The following is a 6,512-nucleotide window of genomic DNA, read 5'->3' as shown; positions in this document are numbered from 1 at the left end:
AACTTGAGTTTTAGCGTTGTTTGTTTTACAATCCATTTAAGCCCTGTGTAGTGTGATTGGAATATCTAATATACATCTGAGTTCCCCTAGCTGCTTTTAAGACCTCCATGTATCTTGTTCGGAATAAATACAAAAGGTTTTTTCTCGTTTATTGCGTCATTCGTCTAGTTAATTAGTTACATTCGGTAGATCAAGTTCACTGGCTAATAAAAGTGAACTAATGATGATTTACTAAAAACTTACAATGTGCAGGATTATTCAGTGAAGAATTCAAGAATATACATTTTTAGGTGTGTTTGCATATACATGTTATATCTTTATAATTACCCTGTGGCAGAATTCGCCATTGTTTGCACGGATTAAATATTATAGTATGTATCGGATGATATATGTATTATTTGATAAAACATAATATATGTATTACTTCGGATCCGTTCAAAGCACTTTCTCGTCCTAAGTTTCAACGTTAGCTTGAAAAGGTAGGATTAAAAACAGTTCTTAAAAAGTAATTTGTAAGTTGAAATAAACAAGCCTTTACCTTTAGCAGGGACGTCCTAATCAATATGCGATGAGGAAAAGCATTTTAATGCGTAACTCTTCGGAATGTGGGTATGTAAATAACAGGCCATAAAATCTAATTTTCCAAAGCATCACTGCATAACTTAAATCAATTATTGTAATTAGAGCAATTCGTAAATATAGCTTGCGGTTAAATCGACCGCAACAAAGTTTCTGTTATTTTCCTTAACCAGGTTTTAGAAACAAAACCAATTGTCCCTGCTAATGGTACAATTAGTATAATTTTAATTCTAAATTGACTTAACTAATCCTGTAGCCTGTCATTATTTAGAACTCAAAGTTAACTAAATATCCTCAGACTTAGAAGCTCTTCTAATGAAACTTTGTTGAGTAATTGTTGGACCCTTGCAAATTAATTTAATATATTAAGATACATTAGGCTTCGTTTCATATTAAAACGTATTGTATTGTTTTTTAACAAGCCCATCCAATTATTCTTCTTAGCTACTGCGGATTAAATTTGGTACACTCGAAAATATGATATGCCAAAGACATGCAAAGTGTAAAATATCATCAGGAAATTTTTCTTTACGTTATTTGTTACCCTCTTACGCCAGAGAGTAAAATATGGTATTACCGGATACGAGAAAATTACACGTTTTGTCACAACTCTTTTGGATACGTTTTCCCTTTCTTTATTATATGGATATATAAAGGAAAACGTCCCGAGTGGAGTATAACGCATTTATTTAAATACGAAAGTTGTAGTTTAAATGTTTAGATATGTAGCACACGTTTCCATGAAGCGTTCACTGTTTCCTATGCAATTCTTCTCTGGAAAGGCTTAGAAGTTGGCAGATGCAAGTTAAAATATATTTACTTGCCATTTTGAGCGATTTAAATAGAAAACAGAAAGTAAATGTCTCTGATATACAATTAGTAATATAAACGCTAAAATAAAACTTGAACACGAGCATTTTTGTTCCGGGCGTATTTGTCACAACATGACAGTGAAAAGATCATTAAAATTTATATGCACGTTCCGTAATATGTATATCAAGAATTAAAGGATGCTGAGTCTTTTCCGACATCCCTAATGTTAATGCAAGGGTAGGGAAAACGCCATATTTGTCCGCTTCTTATCTGAAATTCGAATTTAAATTTGAATGGTCGGTCTTTGTTCCCATTATGTTAAACCCTTAACAACAACGCCTGTAGGTACAGTTGGAATATATAAAAGGAAAAAGACATTGATTATAACCGTGGTCTTGTTAATGCGATTTTTCCATTTATTCAATGCCCTGAGTGGGTTCCGAATATGTGCCTTTTTTTCAGCAATTCAAGAATTCAGTTGGAAACCTACTAAAATAAATACATTTTTCAATATATTGGATGATACTGCTAATAAAAAATAGCGTGTTTTAAAATATAAAAACTATTCACATTTAATTTAAAAAAATAAATTAAAAGTTTTAGAATTATTTATTTTTACCACACAATCACTTGTGAAAGATACAAAAATCCATGTAATTATTTTAATAGAGCAAAATAGCGTGTTTATTTCTCTTGCTAAAATCATATAAAAACATTAAATAAACAATTGCTTACTGATATCTCGCATTGAAATGAAAATACTATTCATTTGTATCAGGAGTTTTCGTATTTCACACATGAGTTATCAGGAAAATCGAAAATTATTAACAGCAGTTGCAATTCCAACTACGCATACTAGCCCCAATCAAAACGTGTGAAAAGCATATTAGTTACTTAAATTGGAAAACGGCGGAAATAGCTTGTTGAGTAAATTTTGATTCCCGTTTACTGAAGCGTGCCAAATACTTGGAGAGCTGGATTGATTAAGTTTTTTAAGAAAATGCGTTCAAAGGAAATCCTCAGGAATATGTTTATCTAACAGATAATCGGTCTTATAGCCGATAGCTGCCAATAGCTGCCTCGTTAAGGGTTCGATTCAAACGCCACAAAAAAACAGATAATTTAAATAGGCCAACAAAAAATTCATAAGGTGAGTATTAAATTATAGCCTGTGATATATGCGAGCGGTTTGTAAGCTTCCAATTTCTAATTAGTAATGTAATAGTTATTGACCTAACCAGTAGGATATAAATATTATTAACGCAAGCATGTGAAGACTTGCACGACGAAGCTGTAGGCCGAGTTGTGTAATCATATAAGTACGTGTTACGTACAATATTTTATCTACAATTATAAAGATTATTATTTTAATGATTATTTCAGCAAAAATTATTAGTTATAAAATTGCATACAGAACAGTAATAAGAATTTGTCACGATCTTCAGAATCATTGTCAAAGTTCTGTCCTAAAATTACACATTTCATAAAGAGTTCAAACGATGGTCTGCCATGATATTGACAACGGAGCTTTTAATCTTGTTTCGGATCTTGTGCCAAGGAAACCACGGAAGAAATACCAAGAAGTTTTTGGTCGGTACCAGAAATGATGCAGTGAACGAAACATGCTCAACTTAACAAGCGATAAAACATTATTAGTATATATTAACAAAGTAAATAAAAGGCATAAACCCTCATCCCTTTGGTACTCGATTTTCTTTGTGTATGTATATTTCGTCCACTGCACCATGTCTGGTACTGATCAAAAGCTTCTTGGTATTTATTTCTTCCGTGATTTATCTGGCACATGATCCGAAACAACATTAAATGCTTCGTTCTGAATATGACATGGCAGATAATCGCTTGAACTTATTTTAAAATGTACAATTTTAAAAGACAACTTTGACAATGATCGACATATTTATTACCGCACTAGTGAGTAACAAGACTTCAAAGTTCTTCAAAACTCTGTTTACTTGGTTTTCAAAATTAAATCGCTTAAAGCATATAGAAATTTCATGGCACAACTATAATAAAGGAAATACACCTTTATTATGATGTCTGTTTGTCTAATTTTTGTGTTTATTTAATCAGTTTATTTATTTTTTCTTTTGGGTCTTTTGAACGCTGACGATCTTTAGCCGACGATGTCTTACCTTATTACAGACCCAAATACCCTGTATGTGCATATTGTGGCTCTTTTTAGGCTGAAGGCTATGCGTGGAGATCAAACAACGCACATGTGAAAAGTTGTGTTATAAGCGAAAAAATTGAAAGTAAGCTTTTTATTTTTGCTTTGTTTTATTTTCGTGAAAGTATGCATAAAATTTGGAAGGATTCCTAGGAATCCGAGATGGTATTCAATTTATCCTCCAATTTGTCAATTTTACATAGTATTTAACTATAGTAAACATCTGTATCGTTTTATTGCCATATTCTAATTAAATAGCGGGTAATGTGGCAACAGAAACGCGCAATTTCCTGAAAATGTCTTATCTGTGTTAGAGCGGCTCCACTATTTCTCAGACTGCTTCGGATTAGTTTAATGAATCTTGGTCAAATAAAGGTAGACAACCTCGAAACCTCCCGGATTTGTGTCCAGAAGTCCGTACAAACATCTGCTGTGAGATGTGGGTGGTTTACGGATTTTGGCGCAACTAATGAAAAATCTATTGAACAACCCTAGTCCAATAAATAAAAACGACAAGCACGATTCTAGGTAATATATTGAATTAATAATTTTATTTAAATGTTCTCAGAGAGTGTATTTACATTCATACACATATTTATTATTAATTGGGATGTAATGCGTGCTTTACATTAGTATTTATACTATATAATATATGTATAGATATGTATAGTGTTTGTACCCAAAAACAACTTACAATTAAAACCCCAACTAAATTTGTAAGAATCTAATCATCTACTACTAGTTTAAACCGTCCGTCCTTCTTTATACAGCTAATAATTATCTGAGCAATAAGCAATCATTGATTTTAATGTTTCTCCCAACTATACTAAAAAATTTAATTGTACGTGATAAATAAAACTCACTGAAACAAAACCAAATGAAATGGCATTTTTTAAAAGCATTACTACCGGCCTTGAACCTGCAATAAAGGATATATCTTCGTGAAAGCTTTCAGATATAAAGGAAAATTGAAACAGACAGTTAAAATTGCATGAAGCTTTGATGATAAATCCGGTTAAGTGTAAAAAGTCGGTTTGACATTTGGTATGACCTCATTCAAAACATGTATTTTATTTTTATTTAACGACATACATAATATAAATTGAGTTTTAATAGCTTTGACCGTTTGTGTTCCTATAGGAACAACAAGTTGAACTCTAATCGATTGCAGTTCTGTATAGTCGAGTATTTCAGAAGGATAATGATAACTAGTCATTTCTTTGAGATAAAAATCGAATTTTTAAGTATTATGGGGAAATCATAATACAGGGTTATCCATTTCATGCTTGGGAAAGTAAAGTAAAAACACACACAAAATATTCAGATGGAGACGAAAATTTTAAGTCAATATAAAAATTAAACCTGGCCATTATACGTGAAAAACAATATCATTTAAATGTCCTCCACGGGACCTCCTACAGGCCTCAATCCTTTTCAGTTAATTTTGAATGACTTTTCGGCACATTACCGGTAATATATCGGTCGTAACTTTATGGATATTGCTTTTCAGTTGCTCAAGAGTTTGAGGATTGTTGGCGTAAACACGATCTTTCGCCTAGCCCCACAAAAAGAAATCTAACGGTGTTAAGTCGCAGGATCTTACGGGCCAATTGACATTACTCAATCTCGAAATTACACGTCCTGAAAATTTCCCTTGCAAAAGAGCTCTAACTGCTAGTGTTGTGTGACTCGTTGCCCCATCCTGCTGGAATCACATGTCTTCCAGACCATAATCTTCAATTTCTCTCCAAAAATAATCGGTTAACATGCGTCCATAGCGCTCAGAATTGACTGTTATGGCTCTTGATCGTTTTCAAAAAAATACGGCCCAATAACACCACCGGACCATAATGCACACCATACGGTCACTTTTTCAGGATGTAAATGCCTTTCTACGATTATCTGAGGATTTTCAGAGCCCCCATATACGGCTGTTCTATTTACTCACGTAACCACCGAGCGAAAAATGGATCTCGAACTCCTCCAACCTCGAATTGGATAACCCGTTAGTTAGTTTCAAAGCTGTTTTACTTTCATGGAAGTTATATTTTATTACTCATGTGAAAGTTCATATACGAGTATATGATATATTTTTCAGTACTTAGTATTACCTATGTTCCATTAGGGCTGAACCATATCCACTTTCGTTGCCGTTTCTTTTTGAAAAACGAGTTCATTGGGTATAGTTGCTTTTCGTCTAGATAAGGTAGTTCCCCTGTCATTTATCTCGCCGTACCCAGAGTCCCCCATCCAAGTATCTTCTTTTCTCAGTTTGCTACTTAGTTTGGCATTGAAATCTCCAATTACTAGCGTAAGGTTTGTGTTCTTCCACAACCTTTGAAATATCTTTATTCTTGTCAGCTTTTCCTCCAGTTGTATGTTCCTACTGTTAGCTTAATCAATTTTGGTTGTGTCATTCTTCTTTGTGATTTTTTGAGCTTTGCTATCGAGAACGAATTTTTGCCTCCCCTAGATTCCGTGAGGTAAATCACAGAGGTGTGGGATTCGGGTCTTTTCCGATCCACCTGGGGACCAGTTCCTTCTGTTTTAATTTTTAGGTAAAAATTTTATATATTAGTCATATAAAATTGAACAACCGAAAAGCCCATTAAAGTACTTTATACGCAAGGACGCCTTTGTTTACGAGTTTTTCGTAAAATTGGATCAAAATATTTATAATAAAACCAAAAGAATAATTTGATTAACGATGATAAAGTCCAATGAATCCATTCTGGAGCAAAAAATGTGCCTTTAGAGAGCCAAGATCAGAAATAACGAATTTTTCTGTTATAACTAGATTTTTCGAAATGCTACATTAAACCTTCTCTGAATACGGTGAGAAATACTACCAGAACGAACTATAACCATATAACGAACTGTAATTTGGCTGTCATAAATTAATGAGTTATGAAGATGAGTTATAATCTTATAA

This window comes from Dendroctonus ponderosae, unplaced genomic scaffold (genome assembly GCF_020466585.1).
Source record: "Dendroctonus ponderosae isolate FM_Combo_2020 unplaced genomic scaffold, Dpon_F_20191213v2 Dpon_F_20191213_1, whole genome shotgun sequence".
NCBI lineage: Eukaryota > Metazoa > Arthropoda > Insecta > Coleoptera > Curculionidae > Dendroctonus > Dendroctonus ponderosae.
Note: the sequence above shows the minus strand (reverse complement) of the source record.